Source organism: Phyllostomus hastatus, unplaced genomic scaffold (assembly GCF_019186645.2).
Source record: "Phyllostomus hastatus isolate PE091 unplaced genomic scaffold, TTU_PhHast_1.1 phas_scaffold_1066, whole genome shotgun sequence".
NCBI classification, from domain to species: Eukaryota; Metazoa; Chordata; class Mammalia; order Chiroptera; family Phyllostomidae; genus Phyllostomus; species Phyllostomus hastatus.
The window spans coordinates 11155012-11179416 of NW_025334004.1; the positions used below are offsets into that span (position 1 = coordinate 11155012).

Here is a 24405-nt window from a genome sequence, read left to right on the forward strand (position 1 = left end):
GAGGCAGAAATGGATTAACATCATCTGTAGATGCATGGCTACTTGATTGGCATTGTTGATTGGCACTCAGGGGTGTAGTTTTCTCTTTCTGACTGGTTGGCTTGTAAAAGAGTGCCTGCTGGAAGATGGTGATGTAGGCAGACGTGGCTTGCCTCTTTGTGCAACCACATCAAAATTACAACTAAAACATACAACAGCCATCACTCAGGAACGTCAGACATTGAGCTGAGTTGGAAGTCTGACAACTACGGAATTAAAGAAACCATATCACCCATACTGGTAGGAGGGGCCCATACGTGGAATGGGCTGGTCCCACACTCACATGGATAAAAATTCAGGAGGGATATCTCTGGAGTGAGGAGTCTGAGACCACACCAGGCTTCCCAGCCCAGTTTTCCGTTGCCAGGAAGATAAGTCCCCACAACTTCTGGCTGCAAAACCCAGCGGGGATTGAGTCAGTGGAAGAAACTTCTGGAGCCCCAAGCAGTTCCTCTTAAAAGAACCTGCACAGGGACTCACCTACTCAGACTCACTCCCTCTCAGCTCCAGCACCAGGGTGGCAGCTTGAAAGGCACCAGTGGTATACAGGGAGAGACTGAAGTTGAGCAGAGGCCATTGTCCCTTTGTTAAACCTCCCTTCCCCTCGCAGAGTTGGTAAGCCTGGTGCCATATCTGAGACTCCAAACTGGCTAACACTGATTTGCCTTGGAGATCCCCAGAACCTCTGCCCCCATCCAATTTATGGGCCCACCCAAGCTGTTTTTCCATAAGAATGGCTGTCTGGCTCCTAAATCCTATCAAACAAGCAACAGTTGGCTTCAGCCCTAGTAGCCCTCAGTTTAGATTCACAGCTTGACTTCTGGGAATCTCCAACCCCAACACAAGTAACAGCCATCTCAGATTGTTTTACAGCTCAGACAGGATGCCCCAGGCAAAATACAGGTGTGGGCTAACCTTAGCTTGCACTACCTAGGAAACCCCAGGGCTAGCATACCCAGTGGACAGCTACAGACCACATTGGAGCACCACCACCCTGCCCCTGCACAGCTGATCCTCCATGGAGGGTGGAGGTTGGTGGTAAGTGGCCACAGCCAATGCTTGCAGCTGACTGTCCTGGGTATATCCCTCCCATTGATCTACCAACAGCAAACAAGGCTCAACTGCAAGAGGAGGGTGTACTCAGCCCACACAAAGGGCATACCTTGAGTACCCAGCTTGGGTGATAGGGGAGGCTGTGCCCTATAGTAAACCTGCTACGTTAGACCACACTACCAAGACATGGAGTCAAAGCAGCTCGACCTAATACATAGAAACACAGGGAGGCTGCCATGGCCCAAGTGAAAGAACAGATCAAAACTCCAGAAAGAGAGCTCAACAAAATGGAGATATGCAATCTATCAGATGCAGAGTTCAAAACACTGGTTATAAGGATGTTCAAGGAATTTAGAGAGGACCTTAGCAGCATAAAAAAGACCCAGTCAGAAACAAAGGATTCACTAATTGAAATAAAGAACAATTTACAGGAAAACCACAATAGAGTGGATGAAGCTGAGAATCAAATCAATGATTTGGAATATAAGGAACCAAAAAAATAACTAATCAGAACAAGAAGAAGAAAAAAATCCAAAAAAAGGAGGATAGTATAAGTAGCCTCTGGGACAACTTCAAGAATTCTAACATTTGCATCATAGGGGTGCCAGAAGAAGAGAAAGAGCAAGAAATTAGAAATCTTTCTGAAAAAACAGTGAAAGGAAACTTCCCTAATTTGGCGAAGAAAATTGCCATGCAAGTCCAGGAAGCACAGAGAGTCCCAATTATGATGGATGCAAAGAGGCCCACTCCAAGACACATCATAATTAAAATGCCAGAGGTTAAAGATAAAGAGAAACATCTTAAAGGCAGCAAGAGAAAAAAAGTTCCTTACCAGAAGGCTGCCAGATGGGAGGGGGTGGAGGAGAATAGGAGAAGAGGTAAGCGGACTAAGAAGTACAAATAGGCAGTTATGGAGTAGCCACAGGGAAGTGAAGTACGGTATAGGAAATGAAGTAGCCAAAGAATTTATACCTGTGACCCATGGACTTGAACAATGGTGGGGATTGCCTGAGGCAGTAGGGGATGCTGAATGGATGCTGAATGGATGCTGAAAGGGGGGAAAATCAGGACAACTGTAATAGCATAATCAATAAAATATAATTTTAAAAAAGAGAGTGCCTCATGAAGTAAGTTGTCCTTATCAGCTGAATGGATTTAAAACTGGTTCTCCTGACAGCTTTTTACTTTGGCTACAATTGTTTTTTTCCCAAAATGTGTAAGAACTTGCAATTCTCAATCCTCTAGTAATTTTCTAAGAGTACCCGGGAGGTAATTTTTTGAGCCTTTCCATGTCAGAATATGTGGGGGTGGTTGTTTTTTTTTGTCTTCACATTTGATTTTGTTTGGGTAAGTGTAACATTCTAGATTCAAAGTATTTTTCTTCAGAATTTGAAGACATAGTGTTTCTTTTTCTTCTTCTGTTGCTGTTTAGAAGTCCTAAGTCAACATGAATACTCTTTTGTTTTTGGACCTTGTTGGATCTCTGCTATGTTCCTCCCCAGTATTTCAAAATTTCACAGTGATGTGCTTTGGTATAGAACTCTATTTTTATGCTGTGCTGGGTATTTGTAGATACTTAGAGGGCCCTTTCAATCTAGAATAGTTTGCATTTTTCTTAGAGTTGGTTTGTGGGAAGAAGGGTAGTAGATCTTAGTGTTTAATATGTTCAAATAATCACCCAGTTTTAAAGACCTCTGTACTCCTAGTCAGTCCCCAAAATAGAGATATTCTGTTTTACATTCTGCAGAGACAACCTCAAGTCCTCTTTCAGGGACAAGGGGTGATCTAAGGATCTGACTACTCTTCAAGCAGTTTTCACCCATGGCCCTTCCCCACTTCACTTTCAATTCCAGGGGTGGTGCTGGCAGGGCAGTTCCTGACTCTTGTGCAGATTTCTGTGTGTAAACTGAGTTGGGTCTCAGCTTTCTCTATTGCTAGATTGAGATTTGGCTCTCCAGGATCTACTATACAGTTAGCATTCATCTGTATATGTTCCAACTTCCAAAGTTTTGTTACTTTTTTCTCTTCAATTCTGACCATCCTTGTTAATTTATGCCTTAAAAACTTTACTGTTATTTTAGATTTTGGAAAGAAGCAAAATTATTTGTGTATGTCCATTCATGTCCATTCCACTCTCCTAACCCACGAGACTGACATGATTTGATAAGAATAATGAATATTTTTATGTGAAAAATAATTTTACTATGTGAAAGGCAAAGTAACACAGAATATGGTACTTACACAGTAACTAAATATAAGTCTGCTGAGGGCACTGTTATGGAAAAGTAAGGATGTCATGCCTTTCTTGATTGTGCACAATGCCTTTAATTTCTAAAAAGAATTTTTGGAAAAAACCAAAAATGATTCATCTTCATTATAAGAAAGTTAGCAAATACCAGTAAGTTTGAGGATGAAAATAGGAATCATTTTAATTCCACTGCCCAGAACTAACCACTATAACTGTCTAGTGTATACTTTCTAGTCTTTTCTATGCAGCTACCTATGTATTCGTACAAGTATTGTTTAAGTGAAACATACCATATGTAGTATTTTGCTCCTCAATTTTTTCCCACCATAAAAGAATATATGTTTTGAGAATATTTTTTGTACAGAATCTAGAGATAATACTCTCATTAACAACATCTAACAGCTACCATTTATGCAGATTATGTGCCAGGTACTGTGCTAACATCTTTTTTTCCCCCTGTTTAATTTATTTTAACATTATTTCAGACTACAAAATGTACAAAAAAAATTCACCCAGGTACTTCAGATGTTAACACTGTCTCTCTTTCTCATGTATCTTGAACTGTTTGAGGCTAAGGTGCACGCCTACTCCCCTGTATACCCTAAGTACATGAGAGTGCATTTTCCCCAAAAAAAAAAAAAAAAAGAAAAGGACATTCTCTTATGTAACCACAGTGCAATTGTCAAAATCAGGAAATTAACACTAATTTAATATTATCATCTAATCTATATACTTGTTCAAATTGCACCCATTGTCCCAATAATATATTTTTATTACAAAAGAAAATTTTGGATCCTAGAGTGCATTCAGTTGTCATCTCTCTTTTGTTTCCTTTAATGTGGAGCATTTCCTGTCTTTGTTCTTTTCATGATATTGACATTTTTGAAGACTGCAGGTCAGTTATTTTGTAGAATGTCTCTAATTTGGCTTTATCTGATATTTTCTTTTAATTGGTTGGATTCAGGTTATTCATTTCTGGCAAGAGTGCCACAGAAGCAATGTTACAACTTCATTAAGGTAGTGTCTGTTAGGTTTTCCAATGTGAAGTTATTATTTTTCCTTTTGTAGTTTTTTTGGTGGCAAACTACATATAACATAAAATTTACCATTTTAATCATTTTTACTGGGATTAAATACATTTACACTTCGTTTGTAGTTTTGAAGTGTCTTTGACAAAATACTTGAGACAATGAATATTCTGTTATTTTTTGAAATTTTACTTACTAATTTTAGTATCCATCAGTGATTTCTGCCTGAATCATTTTTGTGATGGTTCCTAAATGATGATTTTCTAATTCTATCATTTATTCTATGCTTATTTATAATACTCCTTTATTTCATTATTTTTTAAAACATTTTATTTTTTTAAAAGATTTTATGTATTTATTTTTTTAGAGAGGGAAGGGAGGGAGAGAGAGAGAGAGAGAGAGAGAAACATCAATGTGCGGTTGCTGGGGACCATGGCCTGCAACCCAAGCATGTGCCCTGACTGGGAATCCATTTCATTATTTTTATGCTGTCCCTGATTTGGCCATTGGGAACCCCTTCATGTTGATTCCTGTCTCCTTTTGGCTTGCTCTTGTCATTAGAGCACTTCCTCACTTTTTTTCCTCAGCAGGATGTTCTACATCTAATACTTTTCCAGCCCTAGCCTTGGAATGAGTTATTACTTCCTTTTAGTAAAGAATGGCTTTATAAGCCAGGATCTGGACTCTAGATGTCTTCATTGCTGCAGTGTGTCATTGCTTCTAGGCTCTCTCAGCAGGCATCTAGGAAATAGATACATGGGGTAGATGTGTGTGTGTCCACACACATTCATATACATTTTTATCTGTCTATGGAAAGGAATGAATTTATATTGATACCACCAATTCTAATCCAACACTACAGAATTTATTCTATCCTTCATTTTATATATATATATGTAACTCCCTCTCCTAACAGTGAGAAACCTAGCCCCATTATTCATGTTTTTACTTATTGGCTCAGTTCTAGAATATCAGGAAATAAGTTAAGAATTGCTAACTTATACCACTATTTAAAAGACACCTTGTAAGTAGAGTTCAATATTTGTTGATAGTTTTTTTTCCCTTTAGCATATAATCTAACTCTCCATTGTCCAGTAGGGTAGGGTAGCCCCTAAACACATGAATTGAGATGTGTCATAAGTGTAAAATATATACTGGATTTTGAAAACTTAGTATGAAATAAGGAATTAATATTTTAGTATATTATTGTTTATATTTTGAAATATTTTAGCTGTATCAGATAAAATAAAATAATAAAATTATTTTTTATCTATTTTTACTTTATTTAAACACAGCCACTAGAAAATATTAAATTATATATGTGGCTCCTATTATGTTTCTTTTGGACATCGCTAATATAAAAAAAACCGTGTTTAAAAGTTATATGGATTAGTTTTCTCTCCCCAATGTTTTTCCCTCCCCGTTTTTATGTTATTTGAAGTACACTTGGTTCTATTTGAATTTTAAGTTTTCTCTTCATCCTAGTTTATCTTATTTTTGAATATGTGAAACATTAATATTGTTCCAAAGGTCAGAATTACATTAAAAATATATCCTTAGAGCAGTGTCACCCAGTTTTTTAATCCTTTCCTTTCCACCCTGTCTGCCTGCCTTCTATGGGTATCCAGTCTCATTTTCCGAATTATCCTTCCTGTGTGTTTTTCCCCAGAAATGAGGAAATACAGCTATATTTCCTCTTCTTTTTTTTTTAACACACTAAATGTAACATGCTATAGACACTCTTTTGTACTTTACTTTTTTCACCGAACAGCATGTTTTGGAATCCATTCCATATCAATTTTTAGAGTTTACCCTCTTCCCTCCCTCCCTTCATCTTTTCCTTATTCCTAGAGTTGGAAAGTACTCTCCTGTGAGGATGTTAGCCATTTTTTAATGCTTTTTCCAGTGTTTTGCATTTACAAACAATACTGCAGTGACTGATAGTTTTAGTTACTATGTTTGGATCCCTGATTCAGTTGGAGATAATTTTAAATAAATGTTGTGTGAACTTAATAATCTTTGTACAAATACTAATTTGTTGTCTCAGCATACATTCTTTAAAAAGTACAGTTTTGGCCCTGGCTGGTCTGGCTCAGTGGATTGAGTGCCAGACTGCAAAGCAAAGGATTGTTGGTTTGATTCCCAGTCAGGGCACATGCCTGGGTTGCTGTCCAGGTCCCCAGTAGGGGGCTCATGAGAGGCAACCACATATTGATATTTTTCTCCCACTCGTTCTCCTTCCCTTCCCCTCTCTCTAAAAATAAATAAATAAAATCTTTAAAAAAAGTACAATTTGCCCCAGTGTTTTGAGATGTCACCTTTAACATATATTAAGTTTCCATTAAGTTTATTTCTGGACTTTCTGTTTTTCTTTTTATACTAGTCTGTCTATTCCTGCACCATTATCACAGTTTTAATTATATGTATATCAGGAGCTAGCTTCTAAAATTTTTTATTGTTTTATTGGCTGTTCTTACATGTTTGTTTTTTCCGTTGAACTTTAGTAGCTGCTGTCTCTGTAAAAAAGCTTGCTTGTATTGGGATTTTATTTGGATTATGTTAAATTCATAACTTAATTTAGGGAGAACTGACATCTGTATGATGTTGAGTTGTGGTGAGTTTTCTACCCCAAAACAAGGAATATCTTTCCATTTATTCAACTCTACTTTTGTGTCACAGGACTGTCTTAAAGTTTTCTTTTTATTGGTTTTGTACACTTGTTGAATTTGCCTTTTTTATAAAACTTATTACTGTGTTTTATAGATTTTTATTTCAGTGTTTGTAGAGCTACACTATTCTTTTTAATGTCTATATTGTTTTAAATAATACATAGGTGTACCATAATTTATTTATTCTGACCCATATAGATGGACATTAAAATTGTTTATTTTATATAATTTTTCACTCTACAGTCACCAAAACAGGGACTTAGTGCTTTTTAAAAAATATTTGCCAGTTTGATGGGCAATAAAGAATATATTTATTATTATTTCTTTGCTAACTGATGAGGCTAATTTTGAATCCACCCATTCAAACATCCATTCAGCATATTTTTACTAAGCATCTACCATGTACCTATAAGAACTATAGTAATAACTGGAGTTGAATATCTTTTTGTTTGTGTGGATTTTTTTTTTTAAGAGAAAGGGGAAGGAAGGGAGAAAGAGAGAAAGAGAAACATCAGTGTGAGAAAGAAATGTCTACTGGTTGCTTCCCCTAGGTGCCTGACTGTGGGTCAAACCTGCAGCCAAGGCATGTGCCCTGACCGGGAATCAAACTTGCCCCTTTCTCTTTGCTGAACCCTGCCCACCCAGCTGAGCCACACTGATCAGGGCTCATTTTGTGTTTTTGATAATTTGTATTATTTTGTTTCATGTCTATCTCTCTTTTTCTAATGGCAATTAATAGGAGTTTCTGCTTCTCAGAAGACTGAGAATGAGAGTTGACATTTCTTTACTCTGTTTTGTTGATGAGCTTCTAAAATGTACTTTTGTGTGTATGTATTTATTTTCATTGCACAGTCTATGGTAAATCACTGTGTTAAACTCTTAGTATTCACAAAATGAGTATGTTAAGTGCACAGACAGTTATCAAAGAAGTGATAACTACATATTTTTATAAAAATAACTTTCATCATTATTTTTCAGGTGAGACTGCTGTGTCTATCAGAAGGGAACTTTTATGTCATTTTCCTTCAGACAGTCTATTTGTTCTAGAGTTTTATTCGAAAAATAAAAAATAAATGTCACTTATTTGGTAAGTTAAATATACTTACACATGTTTTATAAGTATACTGTTCATTTACTTTTAAATATTTGTTTGCTTATATTCTGTTTCTTCTCCATCATTATATTTTGTAACTTTCATGTAAAACAAGTTTTAAAGTGGCAATTTCCTAAAAGACTTAGGCTCACTGGAAGATTTTTTTTCTTCACTGTTTCTTTCTTAATTTTGATTTTTGATATAAAGAGAAAGGAGGTTGGTTAAAAACTGGGATTAGGTCTCAGATGGATTACCAGTTTTGCTTCCTTCAGTCTCTTTCCACTAGAAAAACTGAGAATTAACATCCTTCCTTTTAAGTTCTAGCTTCCCTATAGTTCATATAGGGATCAGCAAAGATGCATTGTTACTGTAAGGATTAAAGAATAGATAATTAAGTTTTTAGTAAAGCATAATGAATGAATCTATCAAAGAACTGGGAAATGAAAAATAGATATTTAGTGAAATTGATTTCAGTTTTTAACGTTACTCTATAGGTGTTTATTTTCAATTAAAAATGTTTTTAAGAAATCTTATTAAATTGGTAGGAACTGCTGCTTTGTGAGATGTTTTTCTCACCCTCATCCTCTGCTGATCTTTGCAGTCTATTTCAGCTTCTGACTCTCATGTGTAGCCAGTGGCAATTGGGAAGCTGATGTGTAGGGTAAAGGTTTTAGTAGTACAAAAGGGTCAGTCACAGCAACTGTTAGAAGATAATTGTACTTGTGTGCTGCTGAAGCACGTGGCAAAAGATTGGATAGAAACTATAATGGAATGTTATTGGTGATTTGCAGAATTTTCTTTTAAATGATTTTTCATAGCAAGTGAGAAATAAATGTTGGTGTTGACAGCTGAGCTTAAAGAATTCTCAAATGGACTCTAACAATGAGGAGCCATAGGAACAGAAAAAGGGGAGGAAGAAGATTCTCTTTTGATATGTGTTTTGGTAGTCTCTTTGCTTTTGTTAGCCTCAGAAAGCTGACTTCAGATGTTCCTAGATGGTGTGCATGGCTCATATAAGTAGAGGCATGGGATTTCATTGTGCATGACTCTGAAATGGTCCAGATCTCAGTGCAAACCAAAGTGAGTTTTAATCTTGGTTATTTAAAATCTCCTTGTACCTGTCTTATTAGGAGTATTATTTTTTTAAGAGGAAACTAATTTGCAAATGGCTATAAAGAGTGACATTGTATCTGGGAAAATGCTGTACTAACACACTGCACTGTCCCACAAGAGTACTTCCCAAGTCCCCAAACGCAGTGCTGACAATCTGTGACAGCCTGTGAATTGTTGTGGAGCAGTTGGGGGAAGATGGGCAGCAGAACAAGGTGGTTGTGTGGAAATTATAGAGGAGATGGGGAGGGGAAGAAGTGAGAAAAGAGCTAGGCAGTTTGGATTCTGTGGGCAGTTTGAGTGGAATCTATTCTTGTTAGCTCTGATAATAAGATGAAATAAACAGCTAGAGTGTATGTTGGGGTTCAAGGTGTTACTGTTTCATTCTTCATCAAAACTGTAAGGTAGGTGTTCTTTTGATGAGAGTATGGATTGGATGGATTTAAAAATTTTGAACAGACTAGAAATAACACTTCATCCCAGGAAATGAGACTATAAAACTTAGAGTAATAGGGATGGGGTTTATCTTTTCAAGGCATTATTGCCACGGTAATAAGGCCAGTTACCATATCTAGAGCCAAATGTATATCCTGTTATTTGTTTGTTTGTTTAACATGTGTATATATATACATACCACCAGCTGTTATTGGTTCAGAGGCAGGCAACTATAATAGTATTCATCAGACATCAAGGGTAGAATTCCTGGCTATTATTTGGATCGTGGAGTAGAATGTAATGTGGGGCAGATTTTGGTTCAGTCCTTTCTCTGATTATGAGAATGGTTATACAAAGGAAGTGTATTTATTTGATGGTTCTGCTAGGTATTATGCCTAATTCTGAATAAGGGATTAGACTTGGGGCACATCGTTTTGGAGCCCATCTTTCCTCTTGATCCTGTTTCTGAATTTTGGTTAGAATATGGTCATTTGATACCATTGGATTAAGTAAGCGTAAGAGATGTCAGTTTGAAGATTGTGTGCTACCTTAGCACCTCTACACAGGTGGTTCATATTAAAAGAGATGCCAGGGTAAATGAAAGGGCAAATGGAGTAAGGGAAGGTATGGAGGATATCTGTAATAGTATCATTTCTCAGGAATTATCTATAAGGTCTAGACTCAACTCTCCTTTGCCTAGGATATCAAATGCCTAAACCTGGTGTTGAAGTCCCTCCAGCTGAAAACAGTCTTTCTAGCAGAGTCTTACACTGCTTCCCAACACTGAACTTTGTCTAGGCTAGTTTCTATAACTGTCTCCAAAGCAAAAATTTTTGACTTACTGCCTCTTCATATTGTTTCAGGCTATTCCTTCTACTTGGAATGTCTCCTTTCAGTTCTCTGTCTTCTAAAGGTCTAGTTCCTTACTATGTAAGGAACATGTTGGAAGGTATATAAATGTCAAACCAGTATACCTTCAACTAATATAACATTGTATGCCAACTATACTTTAATAAAAAAATAAAAAAAAAAATTAAGGTCTTGTTCTAATTCCACCTACTTTATGACATCTTTAACCATTCTAGGGCCTTAGTGATTTTTCTCTCTGGGTTTTTCTCATTTACTGTGTTTCTCTTTATTTGGCAATTATGCACCACCTTAAAACAACTTTAAAAAATTCTTATCCTCCCAATTAGGTAGAGACAGCTTAAAGGGAAGGCTACATTATTCATGTGGTTCAAACCATGTTATTACTTGTAGTCCTACATTACAATCTCCTTTGCCCCTAACATAGATGTTAGTACAATATATGCACTTAATCCTTGTTTGTAAGAAAAGGTAATTACCTATTCTTAGCTTTTACCAATCTTATCTTTCTTTTATCATTAGAATAATAGATAGATTAGAATGCAGTTTAAGTACCTCAACCATGTTTGTTCAGTAGATTATTCTTTTCTGAAAGCTTTCTGCAGCACTCTGTACTGGCTTCCTGATCCTTAAAGGAGCATTTATCTGAAGATACTGTTGTATTCTAAGGTAACTATGTATTATTATTGAAACTCTAACTAGTAAACTCTTAATTTGCATATAAGAGAAACTCTTATTTATTATTTAATATTTTCTTTGCCTGCTTTAAAGTGCAACTTGCTTTGAAGTCTTGGGGTCTCAGTTTCTTACCAGCCACATTTGGCCTTTACATTTGCTAGCATAGCTGCAAGGAGGGAGAATACAGAGTTGTAAATATATCTCTAACATATGGACTCCACCTCTATTACAATTATTCTTTTGTTTCTATTGTACTTGAGTGTTTTTTTTCAAATTATTCTATGCTTTATCCTGTTTTTTAGAAGGCATGTATTGTAATTAATAGTAGTTAAGTGCAGGGACTTTGAAATCCTAACCAATACTAAAGCTGTAACTTAAGTTTCAGGTATCTAATCTGTAAAATTCAGATAATTGCTACTACCTGCTAGTATATAGTTGGAATATATATAAGATACTTAGCACAGATTAAGCCTGTGCTTTCAAAATTTACTCAGTGGTTTATTAGCTGTAGTCTCTGAATCCAAAATGAGGGAAAAGGTCAAGTTTAATGCATGTCAACTTTGAGGCACAGCCCCCAAAAGCCTTATCCATTTCAACTCTTTTATTGTTACTATAGGATATCTGTGTAACTGAGGATAGATCCAGGAGAGCAACTAATTTCAAATAAGTCTAGAAACATAGACCAACCTTTAAATGTATAGTGAGGGAAAGAAGTTTTTAGAGCAAGTTTCTAACTTCTCTTTCCATCCCGCAATCCCTGCCCAAGGTAGATACACCAAGTAGGAAGCAGACTTTTCTCTCTACCTATTACATATTATATTGCTGTCATTCAGTTATTTTAAAGCTTTGATCTGACTGCCTTTTGAGATGGCCTGTAATAATAGGTGCTAACATTGAACTTGGTGAACCATGGGGTTACCATATCAGTGGAGTGTGAAAGAGACTAAACTGCAGGCTGGTTCCCAGCCTATAAGGCATGAAATCAGTTGTTGCTGATGCGTGACTATAGCCAGTGGAGTGTAAAATAAGTTGGGGGCATGAATTGTGTTATATTTTGAGAAAAACCTTTCATGCCATAGTTTGTTTATGTATTTTGGTGCCCCCAAGATCCTACTGGAATCATATATCCTGTATCTTTCATTTGTTGATACTCAAGATTTTTCATGAAATGTTTCTTCAATTATATAAGCTGTATTCTTTGTCCAACTGCATGAAGAGAGGCAAAGGCTGTAATTTCCAAGGAAGACTAATAATACAATACCACACCTATTATATTCTGCTTAATATTACATTTGAAAAACCATCTGTAGTAGGTATTTGATGTACAAGTTTCTAGTTTGAGGCTTCTTCCAGTCTAAGAACTCTGTTTTCAGTTTCACTGGTCGTTGTTCGACCAGTGAAATTGCTCTGGAGAAAGGGAAGTACGTAAAGAAGGGTAAGATTTGGAATGATTGGGGGTGTTCTACTAAGAAGTAGAGAGATTATTCCAATGGGGAATAGAAGAGAGAGAGTCCTCTCCTGACACCATATGGCTTTGAGGGTGAGGCAAGGTGAATGAGGAAGTTTCAGAGACAATAGCAAATTTTTATTGTCGGCACTTTTAAGTCTGGAAGGTTATTGGGAATAGACAAGCCATGAAAGCATGAAAGTTCTTTCATTGTAGTTACTGTATTTTGCTGTGTATAATGTGCACTTTTTTGCCCAATTTTTGAGGGAAAAATAAAGATGCACATTATACATAGGTAGTATTAATTCCATATCTATATAAATGTTTCTAATTCTTTTACTTATGCTTATTTGTTAGAAGTGTAACTCTAGAAAGCAATAATGATATCCATATGCAAAATAATGCCCTAGAATATGATAATCAGTTTTTGTTTCTAAATATTAATAAATATATTGAATTTAAAAATTAAAACAAAAGATTTTTTCCCCCTGAAAGTTTGGGCCAAAAGTGTGGATGCACAATATACATGGGAGTGCATTATACATGGCAAAATACGGTAGTTTTCTTGTTTCACTGCAGCAGTCTTTGAACTCTCTTTGGTTGCTTTGCATTTATATAGATTGTAATCAAATTGTGAATACTTATGAAATGAATATACTATTTATTGTGAGAGATCATCTTGCTGACCGTCAGGCAGTCTACGATAGTAGTTAAATGCAGGGTCTTTGAAATCTTAACCAACACTTAGAAGCTCTGTGATATTATTTAAGCTTCAGATTTCTCATCTGTAAAATTGGGATAATAATAGCCACCTCATCGTATAATAGTGGAATCAAATGGGGTAATATATGTAAAACATTTAGCACAGTTCCTGTCACATTGTAAGCACTCGTTAAATGGTAGCTGGTTATTTTTTCCTCTTTCTCTTCCTCTTCTAATATTGCTACTACTCCACCACTAACTCACTTTCACTTGTAGGGCCTAAACCTTAATGAAACAGAAAACATAATTAGACATGGTTCACAGCAGCAGATTTTGAAAAATATGTCATTGTTCTCTAGGCATTGTTTAATAGATCTTTCTTAACCAAATAGAAACTCTATAAAAATACTTCTTTTTAATGAAAGGAAAGGATTGTTGTGTTGGCTTTAGATAGTTTTGCAAATGTGTATAAAAATTGATTATTGTAAAATGTATTTGGCTAATACAAGTAAAACAGCCTTTCTATGAACTCAGGAAGTATATAGAAATAAAATAAGAGTCCAGAGAATTGTTATTCACTATTATTCACCTAACACGAGTTAATTTTTTCTAGGGAAGTGCTTTTTTTTTTTTTTTGGAGTTCTGAGGAGAAATGTTTTATCTGGTGCTAAGAATAGTTGTAGTAGAGTTCTTGTCCAGTGAATGAGGCACATTTTTGTGGGAATGGGATGGAAAAATCATCCTGATCTTTTATATTAATGATGATTAGCATTAGTGTGGATAATACATTTGGTTTTGATGTGCATTATGTGATTATTTTTGCAGCACAATTAACTTTCTGAATAAACTTTGCTCAGCTAGTATATCCTGAACACATAGTGGGTGGAAAACTGGTTAAACAGTTATGGTAGTGATAAAACTACTAAGTTAACAATTCAATAGCTGTAAGTCTTAAATAAATCCCTCTATCAAAATGAGGTTGTTTGAGATGAATTACAAGGATTAGTATGGAGGCTTGGCAATCAGGGAATGAGGCAGTGACACACTTTGGCCACCAGAGGGTGAAGTCCAGTCAGTAGAATTGTGTTCTGCATTTGACCAGAATGTGGCATCCTTGGGAATGAAGAGGACACGTTGCTCATCTATCCATTTAGTTTAAGATATGGAGACTCTTGCTTTTTGATTCTTTTTGATTCTATTTGTATCAAATATCTTTCTGCTTTTTTCTTTATAGCCATCTAGATAGGACTGGGACAAATACATAGAGAAGGGAAGATTACAGGTTTCTAGTTGTCAGGGATTCATTTAATTTTTTTTTAAAGATTTGTGTATTTTTATAGAGAGGGGAAGGGAAGGGGGGAGAAATGTCAATGCGTGGTTGCTTCTTGCATGCCCCCCACTGGGGATGTGGCCTGCAACCCAGGCATGTGACTCGACTGGGAATCGAACCGGTGACCCTTTGGTTCCCAGGTCCACACTCAATCCACTTACTGCACCAGCCACATAGCAAGTGGCTCTCAAGGGATCGTATGGGCAACTTTGATGGCAAGCACAATAGTGTATGGATGACCAAATTTAATTACTTGTGGCCGTTTTCTCCCCCAAAACACATGGGCTCACATACAAATGTCACATTTACCCTGTTTCCCTGTGAAATCCCAAAGATGCAAGTGAAATGTCAGAGAAGTATAATAGAATGAACACAGCACTTGTAATTGAAATCTAGGTTCCAGTCTTGCTTTGCTACTTAATATCCATCTAAACATGGACACTACAACCTCAGATCCTCAGTTTCCATTTTCAGAAATTTAGGACATTGCAGTCTGACTTCAGTAATGCAATTCTAAGATTCTATAAAAATTCTTTAATGTTTATATGAAAGGCAGTACTTTTTGATTTATTATAATTAAGTAGTATGTTATATAAATAGAACACAATTTCTTTTTTGCTAGGAACAGGACTGTAAGTATTGTTAAGGAATAAATATTGAAGTATTAAAGTACACTACCATTACAGCAAGAATGACAGTTGCCACTCCACTGAGACATTTTTCTGACCGCACAGAGGAGTACAAACAAATTCTCTGAGTATTAGGCTCCGGGTAGCAACAGGTCAGTCAAGAGCGGGAGGATTAGGAGCCAGCCCAAGCTGATTTGGGTTATAGTTGGCTGTGAAGCATTTACAGAAGTCATTTGGGGATATGTGAGCTAAGAAAAAAGAGGGCATGTGGGTTCTGGAACTCGGTCACAAAGCTGGAGTCAGTCCATTTCTTCCATTCACAGAAGTGGAAATAACTTTGATACAGAGTCCAGTTATATGAGTCTGAATTGCTGTCTGAGAGCACAGGATAATGTGGAAGGAACAAAGAGGGCATGGAGTCCAAATAGTCAAGCTGAGATGCATGTTTAGAAGGTGACAAAGCAAATGGATGCTGAAGTGTGCTTGTGAAAACAGGTAAGGGTTAGTACTTACGATTTGATATATACACAAGAAAGTTAGAAGCCAACCAGGCAGATTAGATAGAAACAGCATTTTAGGATTATGTGCAGAAGACAAAATTTTAATGTACTCCAGTTTTATTCACCTTCCTTGATGTTGGTAGTTCACTTGGTATATCTAAAGCTCTACATGTTTGAGGTTAGTGATTACATTACTGATAACCTTTGTGGTTTGTCTGGTTCTAATAGCTTCACACTCCACTGGATACACATATCCACAGATCTTGCTCACTAGTACTGCAGAGTTCATTTCACAAAAGTGGCTACTAAAAATTTGGCAGGCAAGCTAGCTTTTCATGTGCTCCTAGGAATGAAGCCCAGCTGTTCCCTTTGGGCTTTGAGCTTTGAGATATTGGAATTCATTGACTTAGCAGCTATCTAGAATGAAACTAACATTTTCAGCCTAGTTCTTGACAGCAAAGCAGAGGTGTTAGAATTTCTGTTTTAGAGGTTTACACTGCAAGTAACTTAACCTGATTGTGTGTCTTAATATTACTGGGCTCTGACCACTGAAATATGGCTTGGATCGATGGTGGTTTAGAGAAGGTAGAAAGAGGGCTATCCATCATTCAGAGGCTCCATCTGATAATGCAGCTTTCACCAAGCAGCCATCTGTCCATCTATCCATCAGTAGGATGAAATGAGATTTAGCGGAACAGGCAGCCGTAACTCTGAGACACTTTCTAACCAACAATTGCAGTCCTGCCCTGAGTCTGACCACAAAGCACGGTGCTGGGGTTTGGCGGGATGTGGCAGCAAGTACAGTCTCATTCCCGTTACTGCCAGCCTAGAGGGTGTTCAATATGAGGCTGAAGCACAGCCTTATTTCCCATACAAAATTGACTAAATTTGGCATGCTGATCAAACAGTAATTCTCTTTCAGCTCCATACTGTTTTACAGGTTGAGCAGACCTTTTTGATAGAGAATTTTTTTGTTTCACTTGAAGAAGAAATGGAATTAAGATGTGATTTCATCCTCCTGGAATCCCATCACACAGTTTAGCCTTTAACCTGTATATTATATTGGCAGAATGCTTTGTAAATGGTAATGAGTCAGGAAGACCACCTTTTTCTTAATTGAAGAATTGTGGGAACTTCTGCTGTCAATTCCCAGTTTGTCGTGGTAATGAGAGAATGAGGCTAAATTAAACTCAAGGATAATTCAATGATTTTATTTTATACAAATTCTTTTTCCTCTTGAATAGAAATTTTTTGCGTAGGTTGTTATGTAGCAGAAATTGAATTTTCTTTCTCTTACTCCTCTCTACTCTTTATTAGTGGTGCCAATATGAAAGGAAAGAAAATGTGGACAGAAAAATTGGTAAAAGATTAGAAGCAAGAAGCTAGATTCTACTAAAATGGATAGTCAGGCTCTGTTAACTGTTGTCCTCTTGGTTCTCCTGCTTTTTCAGGGCACTGAGCCTTCTGAGAGCCTCCTGGTGGGTATAGTTCTGTGCTCATGTTGCTACCTGGTGTACCTTCCCTAATCATTGGCAGCTTCCTTGACTGTTTTTTTTTTTTTCCCAGTGGCCACTTCAGACCTCAGCTCTGGCTTTTTGTTCTGAAGCCTTGCTTTTCATTTCAGTTTGGGGGAGGGGTCCGGGTGCCTAATGTACCGGAGATGCCTCGGAAATGAGTGCCTTGGATGAATTCCTGGGCCTATTGATCCACTGGCAGTTTATGCATCCTGACATTCATAATCTCACTAGGCTGCTGATGTTCCTGATTAATGGGCCCAGGGGCTGTCCATCCGTCACTTCACATTAATTACTGAAGAGGTGTTTTTCCAGTGATTTACCTGACAGTGGGCTGTGATAAATACCCCTAAGTAGAGTGGGCAGTGATTAATCACTGGGCCACACCCCTCCCCCCGCTTACCCTTCACCCTAACCACAGGCCAGCATTGGGACCTGACCAGAGAGTGCCCCCTCCCCATAAGCTATCTATCTTCATAATTGTTTGTGGATGCATATTTATCAGGGCATGGGACCTGGCAGATAGCATTCTAGAATTTGTGCCAAAGATGATGAAAAATAAATCTTCCCAGTAGGAAGAGTAACTGATGTGTTTTTACATGGGGCAGAGAAGTGTTATATAAGCTGCCTTTATGTTACTCTAAAGAAATCTGATAGAAATATTGCCTACCTACTATGCATGGACTCAGCACCAGGGTAGTTGCTCTGCAAGCTTTAAAGAGAGGAGAAAGCAGTTTTTGTCTTTGTGATATTTGTAGTCTGTTTAGGGAGATTCTATGAATAAATATGAAACATAAGAGGGCATTTCAAGGCACTAATGTAATCATTGGGGAAATTGGGATAGAACTCCAGGGTTCCATTTCTTACTTTGTGGCCTTAGAAAATAAAATGTAGTTAAACATTTATTTGAGCGTTTTCCATGTGTCATGTCAGGTACTGTATTCAACAATATAAAGATAAATGTGATCCAGTGGCATATCTGAGTGAGCAAAAGTCTGCTGCTCCTGGCTTAAGTTTATCAAGCTATAAAATAAGTTTTTCCAGGAATTTAAGTACATGAATTTTAAATTGATTAATTTAAAATTTAAGGTGATTTAAAATTAATTTAAAATAAAATTCCACATTAATTTTTTCTCTCTGAATATTTATTGAGCACCTGTTGTGTTCCTGGGGATGCAACAAACATGAGAAACAGCATCTGCCCTTAGGAAATTGTATTATGGAGGATGAGATGACATTTATAAGTGAAACATTTAAACAAGAATATAAGGTAGTATATGATGACAAATGAATACCATAGATAATGAATGCATAAGAAACCACAGAAGGGTGAAATCAATGCACCTTCAAATAGTTAAAGGAAAATACTTGATTTGAGATAAGCTTTTTGAATAAGTAGTAACTAGGATTATTTAAACTGAGATAATCCAAAGAGGGCATTTCAGAAGTTGGCATGAACAGACTGTGAGGCCATCGGTTACAGAATGGATGATTTGTGTCTAAGTGCTAGAAATATGATATGAAACAGTAGATTGACACCAAACTGGGGAGAACCTTGAATGCCAGGTAAGCTTAGTTTATATCTTGTAGACTCTGGTGAGTCACTAAAGTTTTTGAGCAAGGAATTATGAAAAAAGGTGTATTTTAGAAAAAAATTACTAGATGTGGACATGCTTAATGTCATTTGGGCTTGCCAGAATAAAACTATCCAGATTGGAAATATAGTTTCATACAACTCCCCGAGTGCAATGCAAAGAATATGTGGTTCGGTTGTATATGAAGTAGATAATAGAGTTGATAGTTAAAGGAGATTAAGTTTTACAATCTTTACTCATGCAAAGTTGAATAAGTCATGAAAGTTTCAAGTAATGATTGCAGAATTAAATTAGGAAAGACTATAGCCTCAAGTTCTAAGAAAGAAATTGATCTTTAGTCTTACTAATGTAACCTCATTAAGGTTGCACTAATTACTCACTCACATTAGATAGGTATATTTTCAAGCCAGGAATCAGAAATGAGTCAGTGTGGTCAGCTGTATTTTAGTAGGAGTTTCTATGAAATGTGGATTTCTTTAAAGAGTGAAGATATAATTTATATACTGTAAAATTCATCTTTTGAAGAATTCTGTGAATTTTGACAAAAACATACAGTCATATAACTCCCATTAATTAAAATATAGAACAGTTCCATCAGTCCAAAAATTTCTCTGTGCCTCTTTGTTATCATCCCGTAAGTTTTTGGCAATTACTGATGTATTTCTTGTCTTTACAGTTTTGCCTTTTCTAGAATTTTATATAAATGTAATTGTATTTCTCTAGTAGTAATGATGTTAGCATTTTTTGGTGTGCTTATTTGCTATCTTTGTAACTTCCTTGATGAAGTATTGTTCAAATTGTTGTGTTTTAGATACTGAGTTTTGAGTGTTTCATGATATATTCTGGATAAAAGTCTTTTATCAGTTACATGATTTGCAAATATTTTCTCCCATCTGTGGTTTCTTTTCACTCTCTTAACAGTGTCTTTGAAGAGCAGAAGTTCTTAATTTTGCTGAAGTCCAGTTTATTGATATAAATATTTTAAAATCTTATGAATAATAAAATTAAGCTAAATTATTATTCACAAAATTTAAATAATAAATTAAGCTTAATTTTATTATTTGTAAAATTAAGTTTTTATTTATACAACTCCAAAATTAGCTTTTGGAGTTGTATCTAAGAAATCTTTGCCTAACCCAAAGTCACTAAGGTTTTCTCCTGTATTTTCTTCTAGTAGTGTTACAGTTTTAGGTTTTACGTATAGGTCTTTGATTCATTTTGAGTTAGTTTTTGTATTTATTGTGAGATATGGATAGAAGTTATCTTTTTTGTTGCTACATATCAATTTTTAATTGTTTCAGCACCATTAATTATAAATACTGTTCTTTTTCTTTGAATTTCCTTTGTATTTTGTTGAAAATCAATTGATCATATATGTGAGTCTATTTCTAGACCTTCCCCTTCTCATAGCCACCCTTTCTGCTATACCACACTGGTTTGATTACTTTACAGTAAGTTTGAAAGCAGATACTGTGAGTTCTCCAACTTTCCTTTTTTTTAAAATTGTTTTGGCTATTGTAGTTCCTTTGCCTCTCTGTATCTATTTTAGAATCAGCTTGATAATATCTTATTGAAATCTAATACCACTTTGGGGTGGTTTGTTGAGAAGATTCTGTGAGGGGGTGAGAATTCTCCTGGTTTCTGTGGTTGTCAAGGGTTCTTTATTCTCATGGTAGCCCACATTTGGCCTTTATCAATTTTTAAAACGTTTCAACTGAGTTCTTACTGGTTTGTATGTTGTCCAGTACTTACTACAGGTAAAGAAGTGAGCCTGTCTTCTTTAGATTTTGAATTAGTTACTTCTTTGATGAGTTCAAAAAAATTATGATTTTGCACATTATCCATCTTTTGTTTTAAGGGTAAAATGGTATTCTTCACCTTTCTATGAAATAAGCAGAATCTAGAAGTCCCAGTTATTTATTTGGGGATGTGATTTTGATACGGGATTTTTGTTGATCAGAATACCATTTAAATCTGGCTCTTTTCAATTTCTACCCCCATGTTGTTTTGTTTGCTTGTTCTTTCATTTATTCATTCTACAGAAAAACAAACAACATTGAGTCTATGCTATATACCCAGTACTGTGATAAAGTGGTGGGGATACGATGATGAGTAAGAAGACATTATAATTCCTTTTCTAATAAGCACATAATGTGCTGGGGGCGACTAGACAAAGAAGTAATTATAATAAAATATAAGAGTTGTAATAGGAGAAGTATATGGCAGAGGCACGTAGTCTCATCTAGAATGATTAGCTAAGGCCCTCAGAGAAAGAGCTGTGGTGGAGACCTAGAGGTTATATAGAAATTAGATAAGAGAAGATGGTTAAGAGATTGCAGGGGATTAGATTAGTTAGAGGGAAAAGACTATGGAGAGGCTAAGATGAGAAAAAACTCCATAAAACAAACATGGAGAGTTCAGGAGTTTGATGTGGTTATACAGGATGTGTCAAAAGTAGGTTTGCAGTTGTGTGTACGCGAAACACCAAGTTTATTCTCATTATTTGTTATTATATTATTTCCCATACAAACAACTATAAACCTTTTGTCCCACTCTGTATAGCATGTAAGTACAGGAATGACAAAAACTAAGAGAAATTGATTGTAGCCACATTAGGAAGAGTTTTGTAAGATGTTTAAAGTGTTGATTTTATCACAAGAATTATGGGAAGTCATTGAAAGGTTTGGGAGCAGGGGAATGTCTGAGCAGCTAGTTGTTTTTAAAAGGATTATTCTGGAAGCAAGGTGAAGATGTAGAAGGAAGCAAAACTGACCAGTTAGGTAGGTTCTACAGTAACCTAGGCAGCTGTGTGTGTTCTTGTAACCTGGAATGTCATTAGAGATGGGGAAAACTGGACAGATTAGAGATGCTGAGTATGAAGATCAGTGGAACTTGTTGAATATGGAGAGTGGAGGGAGAGGGAAAACTTGAAGTGTGTTCAGTAAAATGAAAATCTTGGTATGTTCCTGCAGAACTTCCAAGTTTCCTTTCTTACTTCCTTGAGAGAGAGACAAGAAAATATCCTTGGTTTACTTTAATAAATACAACCATTCATGGTCTATGATCCAAAATTTATTGAGTTTTTGGATGGGAGTAAGTCAGAAGTGGGGAAAATGAAACAATATTTCAATAATAGGTAAGTCATGGCGAATAAAATTCTCTTCCCTGATTGTTTTTGAGTATTGAGAAAAACAGAAGACAGTTTGATTCTTTCAATGTTGATGTTTAGCTTGTTGGAATATAAGCATATAAAATCTGCCAACCAGCTTCTTTGCTCTTTGGGAACAAAAATAACATGTAATTGATCTTAAAGACCTGTTCCATGCAGAGACAAAGTTACTATGTTTAATTACATAATTTTCTTGGTTTTCTCAGATGTTTTTACTCAACATTTAGTGTAGGGGATAGTATAGAAACCTTTTAGAACTTGCATTACAGAGTTCAAGTTTTCTAAGACTCCATAGTCACATAAGGTAATGACCTCCACCGCTAAAAGCTATGGCAAGCTTTATGCAGAGGAAACACAGTGGTGGGTGCTATCAGAGTTTTCATAGTATTGAGAGGACAAAGTCTAATTTTCAGCAAAGGGAAAGTTAGTGATAAAAAGTCTCCATGTGATTCAAGATTTCAAAAGTGGTTAAGATGGGAAGGTGGGTGTGGTGTTCATGAAGGTAAGTAATTTTCTTTTACTTCTCAAAATAACTAATTTAAAAATAAATATGGTATGTTATAATGTTAAAGTTAGGCAGTTGTGATCTAGAAAATTTAGAGTTCTTTGCTGAAGATATACTTTGGCATGCAGAGTTGTGAGCAGTGAAGAGTTTGAGTATCAGTCAAATATGGGTTTCAGTTATGGCTCCCACACTTACGAGCTAGATGTGTGACCTGAGTGTTAACTACCTTATCTGTAAAATCGTAATAATTATACATACCTCAAGGACTTGTTATGATGATTAAATGAGAAAATATATATATGAGCACTTAGTACAGTGCTTCATTCATTAACTTCATTAGGGTAGTATAAATTTAAATTATATTGCCATGTACAGTTTTTTAAATCTAACATACTGCAAGGTTTTTATAATCTCAGATACATTTATAATCTTAGTGCTTTTTAGCATTTCTCATAATCGGAATATGTATATTAAAAGTATATAGAAACAGATAATACTTTAAAAACATAGAGCATCATTTCTTTGGTGGTGGCAGGATATTGCGGTTTTTAAGAATGAACCAGGTATGGGAGATAGGCCTTTAATCTGGCTCTGGTATAATTTTGCCCTCACCATTAATTTGCATATATACAAGCTAAAGAGTCTATGTTAGTAGGAAAATAACTAATGAATTGAATGAAAAAATAACAACTATAAAGAATTCTTAACTTTCATCAAGAATACACATACCTTTTACCTATTCACAGTCTCAAATTAAGAATAAACATCTGGATTACTATTGCTTCATGTTAGGAGCATTTGTTTTTATGTTCTCTTATTTACCAGTCATTTATTGAATACCATCCATGTGTCAAGAATGGTGCTGGGCATTGAGGATATAACAAAGACAAGGTATTTCTTGCTTTCAAGGAGCTCAAGATATAATTGAGAGCCAGGTAAGGTAACAGTTTGTTATAGCAATAGGGAGCAGAAAATACCTACCCCACATTTACTCAAGGAATATTTATTGAAATCTATCACATTCAGTAGGCATTCAGAGATCACTTAAGGCTACATCTCAGAAGGAACAGTCCTGAACAATCCTTGGCAAGTAGATCCTCAAATGGCAGTGGAGAGTCTTGGAGAGTCTTGGGTTTAGCTTCACTGAAGGACACACAGTCTAATCATAGACAAGGCCAGACCTCTGAAAACTTACTGATCAGTCTTGCTGACCCACTGATGTTCCTCTGGCTTTCCATTTTTATGGCTCAGTTACGTCTTTTGGAGCAGCTTTTGAAGAGGTGAAAGGGGGTAATTAGGGTTTTTGATCTCCTAATCGATGCATTTATTAATGTCTTTCCCAGAGGATTGTCAAAGGTATTAAAACAGAGGGCACTAAAACCCACTGGTATGTTCAGGGTGCCATTAGGCAGTTAGAAGCACAAACATTGGAGTCAGATGATCTAGATTAGAATGAGCCACATTCTAGTTTTTTGGCCTTTGGTATTTTATTTTATTTTATTTTATTTTATTTTATTTTATATCCTTATGCCTTGTCTGTATGATTTAATTGAGGATGTTACTATTTTGAATGTCACCAAATAAGCAAATAATATCTGGTAAGGGACCAAAATAGGTATCACAAAGTTCATATATTAAAGCTCATATACTTTGCTCAAAGGAAAAGAATCTCAGATCCTTAATTAGAAGCCCTTTTTTTTCTATTTTGTATATAATTTGCACACGCTGGAATTTAACAATACTCGTTAGATTGAGAGAGAAAAATGCTTAGAGCAGCAAGAAGTGACAGGTGGA

At 36.0% G+C, this 24405-nt stretch overlaps 1 protein-coding gene across 7 annotated transcripts in view; it reads left to right on the plus strand.

Annotated features, from left to right (window-relative positions):
• Positions 1 to 24405, plus strand: part of R3HCC1L (R3H domain and coiled-coil containing 1 like) — an 89990-nt gene that overhangs the window by 13624 nt on the left and 51961 nt on the right. For 3 of the 7 annotated variants that reach the window (XM_045854643.1, XM_045854646.1, XM_045854642.1), the window contains one exon: positions 8016 to 8124. The exons of the other annotated variants lie outside the window; for them this stretch is intronic. The gene's annotated coding sequence lies outside the window, so the exon portion shown is untranslated. The remainder of the gene's footprint in view (positions 1 to 8015; positions 8125 to 24405) is intronic. 7 annotated transcript variants of the gene reach the window in all.